At 40.6% G+C, this 18,776-nt stretch overlaps 1 protein-coding gene and 1 long non-coding RNA gene across 7 annotated transcripts in view; one reads left to right on the forward strand and one right to left on the reverse strand.

The window, feature by feature from the left end:
• ASTN2 (astrotactin 2) overlaps positions 1 to 18,776 on the forward strand; it is a 980,365-nt gene that overhangs the window by 879,527 nt on the left and 82,062 nt on the right. The window lies entirely within an intron of this gene.
• The window catches only part of LOC104007994 (uncharacterized), a 65,781-nt gene that overhangs the window by 43,827 nt on the left and 3,178 nt on the right, over positions 1 to 18,776 (reverse strand). Inside the window, exon 1 of one of the 2 annotated variants that reach the window (XR_010148574.1) lies at positions 9,587 to 9,766. The exons of the other annotated variant lie outside the window; for it this stretch is intronic. This is a non-coding gene — a long non-coding RNA (uncharacterized LOC104007994). Of the gene's footprint in view, positions 1 to 9,586; positions 9,767 to 18,776 lie in introns of those variants that run through there. 2 annotated transcript variants of the gene reach the window in all.

An 18,776-nucleotide genomic window follows, 5' to 3' on the forward strand; every position in this document is an offset into this window, starting at 1 on the left:
ACCATGTTGGCCAGGCTGCTCTCAAACTCCTGGCCTCAAGTGATCCTCCCACCTTGGCCGCCCAAAATGCTGGGATTACAGGCATGAGCCACCGTGCCCAGTCTTTTGTCACATTTACTACTCACACCAACCCCACAGAGTAGGTATGATTATTCCCATATTACAGGCAAGGAAAGAGGGGCTTTTAGCTGTTTCCATAATGTGGTGCACATGCATATAGAAGAAACTGGAGCATATATGTGAATATGAACCTTCTTTTATCCTTTTTGTGAAAGAAATCAGCACCAAATAACAGAGGTTGGGTCTGGATTAGAGAAGAACAAATGAAGTGGACTGTGAGGAGGTTTTGGATAACAGAGGTCTTCCTAGAGAAGATGGCACTTGAGCCAGACCTTAGAAATGAGTAGGATGTCAGTAAGAAGGACTGTAATGGGGACAGGCAAGAGGATAAGGTGAAATGATCTACCAAGTTGAGGGAATAGCATAGGAAAAAGCAGAGAGGTGTGAAATTGGGAGGTCTGTTTGTGAATGAGTCTGTAGGGGATGGTTTGTGGAGAGAGTGGGTCTGGAATGGTGAGTGGGATTGCATTATTTAGGGTGACTGTAAAGAGCTTTGACATTTTTCTCAGGCCCATGGATAATTATTAAGGACCTTTCAACAAGGAGACAGTATAGTAGGAGTTTTGCTTAAGCTGGCACCTGCAGGATAAAGGAGTGAGAAGGCACATTGGGAATTCTCAATACTTCTTCTGCCACTGCTATTGAAGGCAGGTGGCTTGCTTAATAATTCTCCTGTGCCTGCTGCCCCAGGTTACCACAATCACTCAAATTCATGGACCACTATTAGAGATGAGATGCATAGCTTTTGGATGTGAGTTTCAATCCGATGCTTGATTATATATATGACAGTGGCCAAAAAGGGCAGAAGCCATCTGTGGTGCAAAGGCTCTCAGACTGGATGAGGGGAGGGCCGATGAGGAAGTCCCATCTCCTAAGAAGTCACCTGCTCCCATGCTCTGGTGCTTCCTCCTATGCCACATCTTCCACCCTGCAGCCTACGCTCTGTTGGGAGGGACCCAAGAAGGAGCATGATCTACAGCACATACTGTCCACATGTGTTCCAAAAAGTCAGGTCACCTCTTGAATCCTTTACTGCTTAGACATTTCTTCTGTCAGAGATATTCTAAATCATTTATGTAAAGTTCAAAGTTCCACAGATCCCTAGGACAGGGACAAAATGCCACCAGTTTATTTGCTAAAGCATAGCAAGAGTGACCTTTGCTCCAGTTCCCAATAAGTTCCTCATCTCCGTCTGAGACAACCTTGTCTTGGACTTCATTGTCCATATTACTATCAGCATTTCAGTCAAAACCATTCAACAAGTCTCTAGGAAGTTTCAAACTTTTCCACCATACCCCTGTCTTCTTCTGTGCCCTCCAAACTATTCCAAGCTCTGCCTGTTACCCAGTTCCAAAGTCACTTCCACATTTTCAGGTATCTTTATACCAGTGCTCCACTTCTCCTCTTCAGTTCTCTTTTTGTTGGAGCTTATGAATTTTGGAAGTTGAAGCTTTTTTGGATCAGAGATGCCTAGGCTGCTTAGAGACAGAACAGGCATATCTCTACAGAGAGGAATGGGTACCTTGGCCATGTAACCCTGAGAAGGAGTGCCAACTTTCATGTGAAAGTCATGTGAGGGGCTCACATCCCAGCAGATCAGAAAGGTACTAATAACTTTTTGACATTGTACAGGGAACTTTATGGTTTTCAAAGTGATTCTGCCAACATTTCAGTTCACAAAACACCAAGGGAGTACGAGTTTTTATGCCTTTTGGGCAGGGAAGGAAACTGAGACTCAGAGAGTTTAAGGGTCATTCAACTCAGAGCAGGAAAGCTGAACTGGAACTCATGTCATCTTGCTTCAAATATAGAGCTCTTTCCATTACACCAGGCTGCCTCTCAGAAAGCATTGAAAGCCTGCAAGGGAAAGGTGTTTCTGGCACCTTTGCACGGAAGGGAACTCTGACCACATTTTCCCATGGAAACATTTTCACCTATGTTGGTTATGATCTATGGCTGAAATAGTAAAGTACTGTGTTTCAGCAGTATACTTGCCTTCCAGTCAATCGAGTTACATTTCACGTAGCACCTATTAGGTAAGTCTATAACAAAAATTTGTAAGAAGATATTTTTCCCACTCTGGTGAGGGACGCAGACATAGGCAGAAGCCACTCAAACAATAGGAGCTGCCTAATCTGTCCCCCACCAAGAATGACTTTTCTTTTTCTTTCACCAGGGAATCCCATCCATGTTAGAAATATTCTGTCAATGAAATGAGAGGTAACATCCATAATAGAGTTTTAGGGCAAGATATAGTTCAGTCCAAATCTAAGCATCTAAGCTATGCCACTGTGTGATTAGAGGAAAAAAATTGGCCTTTCTCTCCTTGCTAAAAATTCACCCAGCACTGGCCATAAAATATAGTCCATGCATCTGTAACCCCTGAGAGAATTATTTCCTTATGGAACTCAGCTCTGTTCCTTTGCCTGCCTTGTAGAGGGCTGGTTCTTGTTATGGGAGGCTTTTAAAGTACCAAAGTAATAATTTGTGAAGTAAGGCCCATGAACTGCTTGGTTTAGCAAATTGTGACTCTAGAAAATAATATTTGAAGCTGGTCTCAAAGGCTGGATTAAATAGGAGGTGCCCATGTTTACCCAAGCCAAACCTGGTAGCCATCCCCTCAGAGCCTCTTCTTTGCCCCATGCCTCATATATGCCATTATCATAAAAATAATAAGAGCCCTCTATTATTTAGGGCCTACTTTAGACCAGAAACTATTAAGATCTTTCTATATCATATCGCCAGTCCTTACAATGCTGCAAAGGAGGCATTATGACCTTCCATTTGAAAGCTGAGCAGGTGGAAGCTCAGAGATGTTTAGTAACCTATTCAAGATCGCCATGCTCTTTTTTCTATACCAGGTCAGCCTGAGAGGTTGAGTGAGCTCTGCAATGCTCCTGGTTTACTCAGGAGGATTAGGGCAATAGGCAGACCTTTTCTTGTTTTTCTTACTGTCTTTCCTTTTGATCAAAATGTCCATCTCAAAATGTTTAAATCATCTCCAGAGCAAGTTCGAGTTCTCCTGTGTCTGCTTTTGATGACCTTTCTGTCTCTTCCTTTGCTACCACACTGCCTTCTGTCACTTATTATAACTGTCGTTAAAAAAAAAAAGGTCTCTGAATTATATAATGGGCTTGGTAATGAGAAAGGCATGCTCTCTTGAGCTTTATCTTAATAATAGTTAATAGCCCTCAGGTGAGGTCATGAAAGAGTCTCCTACAACATTATAATAGTTGTTTTGACTTCTAGATTTTTCTATCTTAGTTTTGGGGTCTTTGTTCCTAGTTGGGGGAAGATGCTTGGTGGGTTCGTAGGGCATATGAGGTGTTTCTGAAGCAAGATGCCAGCCTTATTTTGGAAGATATGATAGCCGCAGAATTTCTAAATTTTATTTTTTTATTCATAGTTAATAGCTGTGCCAACACACAGCTGCTTTAGTAGAGATAATACAGAATTTAGTGGAAGACAAAACTGGGTTAAAGTCTTTGCTCAGGATTTACTTGCTATATGACAGGGACAAGTCATACAACCTCAGTTTTCAAATCTGTACAATGGAAGTAATCCACTCCCTTCTACTTATCTTCTGCTGACAATTCTTCCTCCTCTTCCTCTTCATCTTCATTCTTTTAAAAAAAATTGTTTATGTTTTTACTTCAGTACGTTTTAGGGAAACAGGTGGTATTTGATTACATGAATAAGCTCTTTAGTGATGATTTCTGAGATTTTGGTGCACCCATCACCTGAGCAGTGTACACTGTACCCAATGTGTAGTTTTTTATCCCTTGCCACCCCTCACCCTTTCCCCCAAGTCCCCAAAGTCCAATGTATCATTCTTATGCCTTTGCAACCTCATAGCTTAGCTCCCACATATGAGTGAGAGCATACGATGTCTGGTTTTCTATTCCTGAGTTACTTCACCTAGAATAATAGTCTCCAATTCCATCCAAGTCACTGTGAATGCCATTATTTCATACCTTTTTATAGCTGAGCAGTATTCCATGGTATATATATGCTACATTTTCTTTATCCACTTATTGATTGGTGGGTATTTGGGCTGGTTCCATATTTTTGGCAATTGTGAATTGTGCTGCTATAAACATGTATGTGCAAGTATCTTTTTTGAATAATGACTTATTTTACTCTAGATATATACCTAGTAGTGGGATTACTGGATCAAACAGTAGATCTACCTTTAGTTCTTTAAGGAATCTCCAAATTGTTTTCGATAGTGGTTGTACTAGTTTACATTCCCACCAACAATGTAAAAGTGTTTCATTTTCACTGCATCCACACCAACATCTATTACTTTTTCTTTTTTTTATTATGGCCATTCTTGCTGGAGTGAGGTAGTATTACACTGTGGTTTTGATTTGCATTTTTCTGATAGTTAGTGATGTTGAGCATTTTTTATATGCTCGTTGGCCATTTGTATATCTTCTTTTGAGAATTGTCTACTCATGTCCTTAACCTGCTTTTTAATGGGATTGTTTGTTTGTTTGTTTGTTTTTCTTGCTGATTAGTCTGAGTTCCTTGTAGATTCTGGATATTAGTCCTTTGTCAGTTGTATGGATTGTGACGATTTTCTCCCACTCTGTGGGTTTTCAGTTAACTCTGCTGATTGTTTCTTTTGCTGTGCAGAAGCTTTTTAGTTTAAGTAAGTCCTATTTATGTATCTTTGCTTTTTGTTGGGTTTGCTTTTGGGTTATTTGTCATGAAGTCTTTGCCTAAGCCAATTTCCAGAAAGGTTTTTCTTAGTCCGATGTTATCTTCTAGAATCTTTATGGTTTCAGGTCTTAGGTTTAAGTCCCGGATCCATCTTGAGTTGATTTTTGTATAAGTTGAGAGATGAAGATCTAGTTTCATCCTCCTACATATGGCTTGCCAATATCCCAGCACCATTTACTGAATAGGGTGTCCTTTCCCCACTTTATGTTTTTGTTTGCTTTGTTGAAGGTCAGTGGCTGTAAGTCTTTGGCTTTATTTCTGGGTTCTTCTTTCCATTCCATTTGTCTATATGCCTGTTTCTACCCCAATACCATGCTGTTTTGATGACCATGGCCTTATAGTATAGTTTGAAGTCAGGTAATGTGACGTCTCCAGATTTGTTGTTTAGTCTTGCTTTACTATGCAGGCTCTTTTTTGGTCCCACATAGATTTTAGGATTGTTTTTTCTAGTTCTGTGAAGAATGGTGTTGGTATTTTGATAGGAATTGCATTGAATTTGTAGATTGCTTTTGGCAGTATGGTCATTTTCATAATATTGATTCTATTCATTCATAGGCATGGGATATATTCATTTGGGTGTGTCATCTATGATTTCTTTCGGCAGTGTTTTGTAGTTTTCCATGTAGAGGTCTTTCACATCCTTGGTTAGGTATTCCTAAATATTTTATGTATTTATTTATTTGCAGCTATTGTGAAAGGGATTGAGTTCTTGATTTGAGTCCCAGCTTGGTCACTGTTGTTGTATATCAGTGCTACTGATTTGTGTACATTAATTTTCTATCCTGAAACTTTGCTGAATTCATTTACCAGTTCTAGGAGCTTTTTGGATGAGTCTTTAGAGTTTTTTAGGTATATGATTATATCATCAGTAAACAGAGACAGTTTGACTTCCACTTTACCAATTTGATGCCCTGTATTTCTTTCTCTTGTCTGATTGCTCTTGCTAGGACTTCCACTACTATGTTGAACAGAAGTGGTGAAAGCAGACATCCTTCTCTTGTTCCAGTTCTTAGGGGGAATGCTTTCAACTTTTTTCCCATTCAGTATAATGTTGGCTGTGGGTTTGTCATAGATGGCTTTTATTACCTTAAAGTATGTCCCTTCTATGCCGATTTTGCTGAGAGTTTTAATTATAAAGGAATGCTGGGTTTTGTCACATGCCTTTTCTGCATCTATTGAGATGATCATGTGATTTTTGTTTTAAATTATGTTTATGTGGTCTATCACATTTATTGACTTATGTGTGTTAAACCATCCCTGCATCCCTTGCATGAAATCCACTCCCTCTTTATCTTTTGGAATAGTGTCAATAGCATTGGTACCAATTCTTCTTTGAATGTCTGATAGAATTCCGCTGTGAATCTGTCTGGTCCTGGACTATTTCTTGTTGGTAGTTTTTAAATTATCATTTCAATCTCACTGCTTGTTTTTGGTCTGTTCAGAGATTCTATCTTTTCCTGTTTTAATCTAGGAGGGTTGCATGTTTCTAGGAATTTATCCATCTCCTCTAGGTTTTCTAGTTTATGTGCATAAAGTGTTCATAGTAGCCTTGAATAATCTTTTGTGTTTTTGTGATATCAGTTGTAATATCTCCCATTTTATTTCTAATTGAGCTTATTTGGATCTTCTCTCTTCTTTTCTTGGTTAATCTCACTAATAGTCTATCAATTTTATTGATCTTTTCAAAGAACCAGATTTTTGTTTCATTTATCTTTCGTATTTTCTTGTTTCAATTTCATTTAGTTCTGCTCTGATATTCGTTATTTCTTTTCTTCTGCTGGGTTTGGATTTGGATTGTTCTTGTTTCTCCAGTTCCATGAGGTGTGGTCTTAGATTGTCAATTTATGCTCTTTCAGACTTTTGATGTAGGCACTTAATGCTTTGAACTTTCCTCTTAGCACCACTTTTGCTGTATCCCAGAGGTTTTTGACAGGTTGCGTCAATATTATCATTCAGTTCAAAGATTTTTTTTTTATTTCCATCTTGATTTCATTGTTGACCCAATGATCATTCAGGAGCAGGTTATTTAATTTCCATGTATTTGCATGGTTTTGAGGGTTTTTTTGGAGTTGATTTTCAATTTTACTTCACTGTGGTCTGACAGAGTACTTGATATAATTTTAATTTTCTTAAATTTACTGAGACTTGTTTTGTGGCCTGTCATATGGTCTATCTTGGAGAATATTGCATGTGCTGATGAATAGAATTTATATTCTGCAGTTATTCAGTAGAATGTTCTGTAAATATCTGTTAAGTCCATTTGTTTTAAGGTATAGTTTTTAAGTCCATTGTTTCTTTGTTGATTTTCTGTCTTGATGACCTGTCTTGTGCTCTCAGTGGAGTATTAAAGTCCCCCACTGTTATTGTGTTGCTGTCTATCTCATTTCTTAGGTCTAGTAGTAATTGCTTTATAAATTTGGAAGCTCCAGTATTAGGTGCATATATATTTATAATTGTGATATTTTTCTGTTGGTCCAGTTCTTTAATCATTATATAATGTACCTCTTTGTGTTTTTAACTGCTGTTGCTTTAAAGTTTGTTTTGTCTGATGTAGGAATAGCTATTCCTACTTGCTTTTGGCATTGTTTGCATGGAATATCTTTTTCCACCCCTTTACCTTACATTTATGTGTTAGGTGAGACTCCTGAAGACAGCAGAAACTCAGTTGGTGAATTCTTATCCATTTTGCCATTCTGTATCTTTTAAGTGGAGCCTTTAGGCCACTCACATTCAATGTTAGCGTTAAGATGTTATGTACTATTCTGTCTATTGTGCTATTTGTTGCCTGAATATCTTGGGGTTTTCTTTTTTTAATTGTGTTATTGTTATATAGGTCCTGTGAGATTTATGCTTTAAGGAGGTTCTATTTTGGTGTATTTTGAGGATTTGTTTCAAGGTTTAGAGCTCCTTTTAGCAGTTCTTGTAGTGCTGGCTTGGTAATGGTGAATTCTCTCAGCATTTGTTTGTCTAGAGAAGACTGTATCTTTCCTTCATTTATGAAGCTTAGTGTTTCTGGATACACAATTCCTGGCTGGTAATTCTTTTGTTTAAGCAGGCTAAAAATAAGACCCCAATCCCTTCTAGCTTGTAGGGTTTCTGTTGAGAAATATGCTCTTAATCTGATAGGTTTTCTTTTATAGGTTACCTGATGTTTTTGCCTCACAGCTCTGAAGATTCTTTCCTTTGTCCTGATTTTAGATAACCTGATGACTGTGTGCCTAGGCGATGATCTTTTTGCAATGAATTTCCCAGGTGCTCTTTAAGTTTCTTGTATTTGGATGTGTAGATCTCTAGCAAGGCTGGGAAAGTTTTCCTTGATTATTCCCTCAAATATGTTCTCCAGTCTTTTAGATTTGTTGTCTTCCTTGGGAGCACCAATTATTCTTAAGTTTGGATGTTTAGCATAGTCCCAAATTTCTTGGAGGCTTTTTTTCATTTTTTGAAGTTCTTTTTTGTTTGTGTTTGATGGATTGGGTTAATTTGAAAGTCTTATCTTCAAGCTCTGAAGTTCTTTCTTCCACTTGTTCAGTTCCATTGCTGAGACTTTCCAGTGCATTTTGCTCTCTCTAAGCGTGTCCTTGATTTCCAGAAGTTGTGATCGTTTCTTATTTATGCTGTGTATCTCACTGAAGAATTTTCCTTTCATATCCTGTATCATATTTTTTATTTCTTCAAGTTGGACTTCACCTTTCTCTGGTGCCTCCTTGATTAGCATAATAATCAGCCCTCTGAATTCTTTTTCTGGCAATTCAGAAATGTTGTCTTAGTTTGGATCCATTACTGGTGAGCCAGTATCATCTTTTATGGGTGTTAAATAACCTTCTTTTGTCATATTAGTAGAATTGTTTTTCTGATTCCTTCTTATTTGGGTAGACTATGTCAGAGGGAAGATCTGGGATTCAAGGGCCACTGTTCAGATTCCTTTGTCCCATGGGGTGCTCCCTTGATGTGGTGTTCTCCCCCTTCCCTAGGAATGGGGCTTCCTCAGAGCTGAAATGTAGTGATTGTTTTGCTTTTATGAGTCTAGCCACCCAGCAGAGCTCCAGGCTGGTGCTGAAGAGTGTCTGCAAAGAGTCCTGTAATGTTATCTGTCTTCAGGTCTTGGCAGCCATGGATACCACCACCTGCTCCAGTGGAGGTAGCAGGGTAGTGAAGTGGACTCTGTGATGGTCCTCAGTTGTGTTTTTGTTTAGTGTGCTGGTTTGTATTCGTTGGCTTCCAGCCAGGAGGTGACACTTTCAAGAGTGTGTCAGCTGTGGTCCTATTGGGAGGATGCAGACTTACCCTAGGGACACCTGGTGAAGTATTCAGGTTTCTCAGGTGGTAGGCAGGGCCATAGAGCTCCTAAGAGATTAGGACCTTTGTCTTTGGCTACCAGAGTGGTTAGAGAAAGAACACCAGGTGGGGGCAGGGATAAGCATGTCAGAGCTCAGCCTGTCCTTGTGTGGGGCTTGCTGTAGCTGCTGTGGGGAATGGGGTATGGTTCCCAGGCCAATGGAGTTATGTTCCCAGAGGGATTATGGCAGCTTCTCCTAAGTCATACAGGTCACCAGGGAAGTAGGGGAAAGCCAGCAGTCACAGGCCTCACTCTGCTCCCATGCAGCCCACAGTCCTAAAAGCCAGTCTCACTCTCACTATGGCCTCCCAACAGCACCAAGCCTATTTCCAGGAAGCTGGTAGCCAGGGCTGAAAACTTGCCCCAGATCACAAGCCCCTCTGTTGAAAAAGCAAGCCGACTCACAGTTTTTTGTCATCTCCGGGAGACTGCAGCAGTGATCTAGTTCCTTTAAAGGGTCTGTGGATTCTCTTGGCTTCCTGGTATGTTCCTGCAGTAGTTCTTGGAGCAAAAGTTCACAATATGAGTCTCCCCACGCTGCTCTGTCCATCCAGGCAGGAGCTGCAAGCTAGTCCTTCCTCCTATCTGCCATATTTGAGAAAAGGCCCTCATTCTATTTATTATCATAATGATCATCATTACAATAAAGATCAAATGAGATTATGATGTAGAAGGAATTCATAAAGTGTAAATGATGATGATGATGCATTAATAATAATAGTATCTTTTTGATCTCTCAAACATGTTAGCTGCTACCTCCAGCGGGATATAAAGACAGAAGACCCATTTTGTGCTCTCTTTCAATCATTGTACCTATATCCTGAGCTCTCTGAGTCTGAAACAGTAGATATTTGGAGCCTTAAGTCTCAACCTTTATTTCTGCAGTACACAGGATAAGTCAATGCAAGTCACATTCCCCTAGAAGTTTCCAGGTGTGTGACTTCTAGATGTAGTTCTATTTCCTATTCTCCTGTTCAAGAAATCGTATTTACATATTAATAAAATAAGGGAAATTATTATACAGTTGTGTAAATCAGTTCTTCTCAAATGTTGCCCTCAAACCAGCACCAACAGCATTACCTGAGAACTTATTAGAAAATTAAATTCTTAACCCCCACCATAGGTCTAATGAATTAGTAACTCTAGTGGTGTGTTCCCATAGTCTGTTTTAGCAAGACATCCCAGGTGATTCTGATGCATGATAAAGTTTAAGAGGTATTGGTCTAAATTATCAAAAAAAGCCAAACGTTCTTAAATGTTTCATCTTTATTATTTGTGACTAATCACTTCTGATGTCTACTCAGTAGATCATTAACAACATAAATGAAAACTTCTTGGGTCACTAAGCAGCCTGCATATAGGAGCCACAAGGAGTCAGGTGGCCTTTGGCTGCTAGTAACAGTAACCTCAACTCAAATGCATTTAAAAGACAAGAAAATGGATTATCTCAGGCTACCAGAAGTCCAAAAGTAGAGTGTATCCCTATATGGCATATCAGGCACCCAGCTCTGAGTCTCTGTAATGCCCTTGTCTCTGCCTCCAACCGTCTATTGGCTCCTTCCTCAGGACAGTAGCAAGATGGCGACCTGGTCCTGATCAAAGAATGGTTTGCAAGGCTTCTAGCCACATATCCTGACACTTTCAGTAGCAGAAATGGACTCTATCCCTTTGTTTCCATCATAAGAGAGAGAGGAAACCATTCTTAGAAGCTCTTCAGCACACTTTCCCTCACATCTAGATCTCATGTCCATAACTCTAAACCAACCATTGCCAAACAATGATTGGCTTATGCTTAGTTTTTGCCATTTCCTAAGGGGTAAACCCCTGAACAAAGTCAGGGTGCTGTCACAAGAAAAAACAGGGAAAGCTAGGATTCATATTAATATCCAAATGAGAATTCACCTTATCGGGGAGCATGTTTAAAAATTCAGAGATAGGGCAGTTCCAAGAAGGCTGAATAGGAACAGCTCCAGTCTTCAGTTCCCAGTGTGACTGACACAGAAGAGAGGTGATTTCTGCATTTCCAACTGAGGTATTGGGTTCATCTCACTGGGGCTTGTTGGACAGTGGGTGCAGGACAGTGGGTGCAGCACACCAAGCGTGAGCCAAAGCAGGGCGAGGCATCGCCTCACCTGGGAAGCACAAAGGGTCAGGGAATTCCCTTTTCTAGCCAAGCAAAGCTGTGACAGATGGCACCTGGAAAATCGGATCACTCCCACCCTAATACTGCGCTTTTCCAATGGTCTTAGCAAACGGCACACCAGGAGTTTATATCCCGCACCAGGATGGGATGGTCCCATGCCCATGGAGCCTCGCTTATTGCTAGCACAGCAGTCTGAGATTGAACTGCAAGGCAGCAGCGAGGCTGGGAGAGGCTTCGCTGAGGCTTCACTAGGTAAACAAAGCGGCTGGGAAGCTCAAACTGGGTAAAGCCCACCACAGCTCAAGGAGGCCTGCCTGCCTCTGTAGACTACACCTCTGGGGGCAGGGCATAGCCTAATAAAAGGCAGCAGAAACCTCTGCAGACTTAAATGTCCCTGTCTGACAGCTTTGAAGAGAGTAGTGGTTCTCCCAGCAAGGAGTTTGAGATCTGAGAACGGACAGACTGCCTCCTCAAGTGGGTCCCTGACCCCTGAGAAGCCTAACTGGGAGGCACCCCCTAGTAGGGGCAGACTGACACCTCACACAGCTGGGTAACTCTCTGAGACGAAAATTCCAGAGGAACGATCAGGCAGCAACATTTGCTGTTCAGCAATATTCGATGTTCTGTAGCCTCCGCTGCTGATACCCAGGCAAACAGGGTCTGGAGTGGACCTCCAGCAAACTCCAACAGACCTGCAGCTGAGGGTCCTGACTGTTAGAAGGAAAACTAACAAACAGAAAGGACATCCACACCAAAACCCCATCTATACGTCACCATCATCAAAGACCAAAGGTAGATAAAACCACAAAGATGGGGAAAAAAACAGAGCAGAAAAGCTGAAAATTCTAAAAATCAGAGCACCTCTCCACCTCCAAAGGAACGCAGCTCCTCACCAGCAACAGAACAAAGCTGGATGGAGAAAGACTTTGAGGAGTTGAGAGAAGAAGGCCTCAGAAGACCAAACTTCTCCAAGCTAAAGGAGGAAGTTCGAACCCATCGCAAAGAAGATAAAAACCTTGATAAAAGATTAGAAGAATGGCTAACTAGAATAACCAATGCAGAGAAGTCCTTAAATGACCTGATGGAGCTGAAAACCATGGCACGATAACTACGTGACGAATGCACAAGCTTCAGTAGCCGATTTGATCAGCTGGAAGAAAGGGTATCAGTGATTGAAGATCAAATGAATGAAATGAACCAAGAAGAGAAGTTTAGAGAAAAAAGAATAAAAAGAAACAAACAAAGCCTCCAAGAAATATGGGACTATGTGAAAAGACCAAATCTACGTCTGATAGGTGTACCTGAAAGTGACGGGGAGAATGGAACCAAGTTGGAAAACACTGTGCAGGATAATATCCAGAAGAGCTTCCCCAACCTAGCAAGGCAGGCCAACATTCAAATTCAGGAAATACAGAGAAAGCCACAAAGAACTCCTTGAGAAGAGCAACTCCAAGACACATAATTGTCAGATTCACCAAAGCTGAAATGAAGGAAAAAATGTTAAGGGCAGTCAGAGAGAAAGGTTGGGTTATCCACAAAGGGAAGCCCACCAGACTAACAGCTGATCTCTCAGCAGAAACTCTACAAGCCAGAAGAGAGTGGGGGCCAATATTCAACATTCTTAAATAAAAGAATTTTCCACCCAGAATTTCATATCCAGCCAAACTTAGCTTCATAAGTGAAGGAGAAATAAAATCCTTTATAGACAAGCAAATGCTGAGAGATTTTGTCACCACCAGGCCTGCCCTACAAGAGCTCCTGAAAGGAACAGCTGGTACCAGCCACTGCAAAAACATGCCAAATTGTAAAGACCATCAATGCTAGGAAGAAACTGCATCAACTAACAAGCAAAATAACCAGCTAACATCATAATGACAGGATCAAATTCACACATAACAATATTAACCTTAAATGTAAATGGGCTAAATGCTCCGATTAAAAGACACAGATTGGCAAATTGGATAAAGAGTCAAGACCCATCAGTGTGCTGTATTCAGGATACCCATCTCATGTGCAGAGACACACATAGGCTCAAAATAAAGAGATGGAAGAAGATCTACCAAGCAAATGGAAAACAAAAAGACAGGGGTTGCAATCCTAGACTCTGATAAAACAGATTTTAAACCAACAAAGATCAAAAGAGACAAAGAAGGCCATTACATAATGGCAAAGGGATCAATTCAGCAAGAAGAGCTAACTATCCTAAATATATATGCACCCAATATAGGAGCACCCAGATTCATAAAGCAAGTCCTTAGAGACTTACAAAGAGACTTAGACTCCCACATAATAATGGTGAGAGACTTTAACACCCCACTGTCAACATTAGACAGATCAACAAGACAGAAAGTTAACGAGGATATCCAGGAATGGAACTCAGCTCTGCACCAAGCGGACCTAATAGACATCTACAGAACTCTCCACCCCAAATCAACAGAATATACATTCTTCTCAGCACCACATCGCACTTATTCCAAAATTGACCCCATAGTTGGAAGTAAAGCATTCCTCAGCAAATGTAAAAGAACAGAAATTATAAGAAACTGTCTCTCAGAACACAGTGCAATCAAACTAGACCTCAAGATTTAGAAACTGACTCAAAACCACTCAACTACATGGAAACTGAGCAACGTGCTCCTGACTGACTACTGGGTACATAAAGAAATGAAGGCAGAAATAAAGATGTTCTTTGAAATCAACGAGAACAAAGACATAACATACCAGAATCTCTGGGACACATTTAAAGCAGTGTGTGAGGGAGATTTATAGCACTAAATGCCCACAAGAGAAAGCAGGAAAGATCTAAAATTGACACCCTAACATCATAATTAAAAGAACTAGAGAAGCAAGAGCAAACACATTCAAAAGCTAGCAGAAGGCAAGAAATAACTAAGATCAGAGCAGAACTGAAGGAGTTAGAGACACGAAAAACCCTTCAAAAAATCAATGAATCCAGGAGCTTGTTTTTTGAAAAGATCAACAAAATTGATAGACCACTAGCAAGACTCATAAAGAACAAAAGAGAGAAGAATCAAATAGACGCAATAAAAAATGATAAAGGAGATATCACCACCAATCCCACAGAGATACAAACTACCGTCAGAGAATACTATAAACACCTCTACGCAAATAAACTAGAAAATCTAGAAGAAATGGATAAATTTCTGGACACAGACACCCTCCCAAGACTAAACCAGGAAGAAGTTGAATCTCTGAATAGACCAATCACAGGCTCTGAAATTCAGGCAATAATTAATAGCCTACCAACCAAAAAAAGTCCAGGACCGGATGGATTCACAGCCAAATTCTACCAGAGGTACAAGGCAGAGCTCGTACCATTCCTTCTGAAACTCTTCCAATCAATAGAAAAAGTGGGAATTCTCCCTTACTCATTTTACGAGGCCAGCATCATCCTAATACCAAAGCCTGGCAGAGACACAACAAAAAAAGATAATTTTAGACTAATATCCCTGATGAACATCGATGCAAAAATCCTCAATAAAATACTGGCAAACCGAATTCAGCAGCACATCAAAAAGCTTATCCACCATGATCAAGTGGGCTTCATCCCTGGGATGCAAGGCTGGTTCAACATATGCAAATCAATAAACATAATCCAGCATATAAACAGAACCAATGACAAAAATCACTTGATTATCTCAATAGATGCAGAAAAGGCCTTTGACAAAATTCAACAACCCTTCATGCTAAAAACTCTCAGTAAGTTAGGTATTGATCGGACATATCTCAAAATAATAAGAGCTATCTATGACAAACTCACAGCCAATATCATACTGAATGGGCAAAAAATGGAAGCATTCCCTTTGAAAACTGGCACAAGACAGGGATGCCCTCTCTCACCGCTCCTATTCAACATAGCATTGGAAATTCTGGCCAGGGCAATCAGGCAGGAGAAGGAAATAAAGGGTATTCAATTAGGAAAAGAGGAAGTCAACTTGTCCCTGTTTTCAGATGACATGATTGTATATCTAGAAAACCTCATTGTCTCAACCCAAAATCTCCTTAAGCTGATAAGCAACTTCAGCAAAGTCTCAGGATACAAAATCAACGTGCAAAAATCACAAGCATTCTTATACACCAATAACAGACAAACAGAGAGCCGAATCATGAGTGAACTTCCATTCACAATTGCTTCAAAGAGACTAAAATACCTAGGAATCCAACTTACAAGGGATGTGAAGGACCTCTTCAAGGAGAACTGCAAACCACTGCTCAACGAAATAAAAGAGGATACAAACAAATGGAAGAACATTCCATGCTCATGGATAGGAAGAGTCAATATCATGAAAATGGCCATACTGCCCAAGGTAACTTATAGATTCAATGCTATCCCCAGCAAGCTACCAATGACTTTCTTCACAGAATTGGAAAAAACTACTTTAAAGTTCATATGGAACCAAAAAAGAGCCCACATTGCCAAGACAATCCTAAGCAAAAAAAAAAACAAAGCTGGAGGCATCACACTACCTGATTTCAAACTATACTACAAGGCTATAGTAACCAAAACAGCATGGTACTTGTACCCAAACAGAGATGTAGACCAATGGAACAGAACAGAGCCCTCAGAAATAATACCACACATCTACAACCATCTGATCTTTGACAAACCTGACAAGAGCAAGAAATGGGGAAAGGATTCCCTATTTAACAAATGGTGCTGGGAAAACTGGCTAGCCATATGCGGAAAGCTGAAACTTGATCCCTTCCTTACACCTTATACAAAAATTAATTCAAGATGGATTAAAGACTTAAATGTTAGACCTGAAACCATAAAAACCTTAGAAGAAAACCTAGGCAATACCATTCAGGACATAGGCATGGGCATGGACTTCGTGTCTAAAACACCAAAAGCAATGGCAACAAAAGCCAAAATTGACAAATGGGATCTAATTAAATTAAAGAGCTTCTGCACAGCAAAAGAAACTACCATCAGAGTGAACAGACAACCTACAGAATGGGAGACAACTTTTGCAATCTACCTATCTGACAAAGGACTAATATCCAGAATCTACAAAGAACTCAAACAAATTTACAAGAAAAAAAGAAACAACCCCATCAAGTGGGCAAAGGACATGAACAGACACTTCTTAAAAGAAGACATTTATGCAGCCTACAGACACATGCAAAAATGTTCATCATCACTAGCCATCAGAGAAATGCAAATCAAAACCACAATGAGATACCATCTCACACCAGTTAGAATGGCGATCATTAAAAAGTCAGAAAACAACAGGTGCTGGAGAGGATGTGGAGAAATAGGAACACTTTTACACTGTTGGTGGGACAGTAAACTAGTTGAACCATTGTGGAAGACAGTGTGGTGATTCCTCAGTGATCTAGAACCAGAAATACCATTTGACCCAGCCATCCCATTACTGGGTATATATCCAAAGGATTATAAGTCATGCTGCTATAAAGACACATGCACACGTATGTTTATTGCGGCACTATTCACAATAGCAAAGACTTGGAACCAACCTAAATGTCCATCAATGATAGACTGGATTAAGAAAATGTGTCACATATACACCATGGAATATTATGCAGCCATAAAAAAGGATGAGTTCATGTCCTTTGTAGGGACATGGATGAAGCTATAAACCATCATTCTTAGCAAACTATCACAAGGACAAAAAACCAAACACTGCATGTTCTCACTCATGTGTGGGAATTGAACAATGAGAACACTTGGACACAGGATGGGGAACATCACACACCAGGGCCTGTCGTGGGGTGGGGGGAAGGGGGAGTGATAGCATTAGGAGATATACCTAATGTAAATGACGAGTTAATGGGTGCAGCACACCAGCATGGCACATGTATACATATGTAACTAACCTGCACGTTGTACACATGTACCCTAGAACTTAAATTATAGTTAAAAATATATATATATATAAAAATTCAGAGATAAAAGAGAGGTATAGGATGGAAATGAAGCTGTAGATGCTGAGCCCACACTCAGAAGTGCCACCTGGATGGTGACACCTGTGAGCATCTTCCAAGCTACCTCTTCCTTGCCCAATAGCCCTGACTTTTGCTTTCTTCCTAGCACTTCCTTCAATGGAAACACTTTCTTCTTTGCCCTCTAATTATCCTTTTGTCTTGTGTATAGAGATGCTGAGGAAAGAATATATGACAGTCAGTGGAGCTGGTTCCAGATCTTAGATCCTTTATAGTAATTCTGCATATTCCACTTACTGTTGTGACAAATCAACTCCCCTCTCTGATACCCAACTTGCCTCATCTATAAGGCAAAACTAAAATCATCTGCGCTGAAGTGCTGTTGTAAGGTTCATAATAAAGAAAAAAGTACTTTGTAAACTGTAAGGTACCACGTGGGCAAGGGTTTTGATGATACCTTCATAGGTTAGGGCTTCCCAAATGGCAGGCCTCTAGTACACACACACACACTCACACTCACACTCACACACACTTGTACCCTTCACAGAAAATTGACTGGTCCTGTTGAACACATTCAATGGGAACTGAAGTTCTAGAAGAGTGAGCAGAGCATACGGAAATTCTTGCAGGCTGTAGAACTGGGTGAGGTGATGACAATGTTGACCTTGACGCCACTACCATGCACTGAATGTGTAATATGTGCTCACCAAGCTCATCTGGCATTGCTGATCCTCAAGACAGCTTTCTGAAGACCCTGTTACTATCTCTATCCCTGTTGTGTACGTAAGAAAACTGAGGCTTAGAAAGTTGTTACGGGGTGTGGTGGCTCACGCCTGTAATCCAAGCACTTTGGGAGGCCAAGGCGGGCGGATCACCTGAGGTTGGGAGTTCAAGACCACCCTGACCAACATGGAGAAACCCCGTCTCTACTAAAAAAATTACAAAATTAGCTGGGCATGGTGGCATATGCCTTTAACCCCAGCTACTCAGGAGGCTGAGGCAGGAGAACCGCCTGAACCCAGGAGGTGGAGGTTGCAGTGAACCAAGATCACACCATTGTACTCCAGCCTGGGCGACAAGAGCGAAACTCCGTCTCAAGAAAAAATAAATAAATAAATAAAAGAAGAAGAAGAAAGTTGTGAAACTTGCCCAAGTACGTAAGCTAATGAGGTCCCTGTAAACTAAAGTAGAAAGAGAAGTGGTGGGATTGGATGTGATCATGAAATGGGGACCTGAGGATCGAGTTTGCAGAAGGACAGAAAGAACACATCAGACAGGGAGGCAAGTGGAGATGACAGTACCAATGTGGGAAGATGCCAAGAACAATAAGAGAGGAGTGAATCTGGACTGGGAATCCATTCATTCACTAATTCCAAAATATTCTGAATAGCCACGAGGCACCAGCATTGGTGCTAGGCTGTGGGAATATTGTGGTCCAGAGGGAGGATGGGAGGCATACTTCTAGGAACTCATGCCCTTCAAACAAACAGGCTGCCCACCAACTGGACAATAATGATGGAGTGTTGA

This window comes from Pan troglodytes, chromosome 11 (genome assembly GCF_028858775.2).
Source record: "Pan troglodytes isolate AG18354 chromosome 11, NHGRI_mPanTro3-v2.0_pri, whole genome shotgun sequence".
NCBI lineage: Eukaryota > Metazoa > Chordata > Mammalia > Primates > Hominidae > Pan > Pan troglodytes.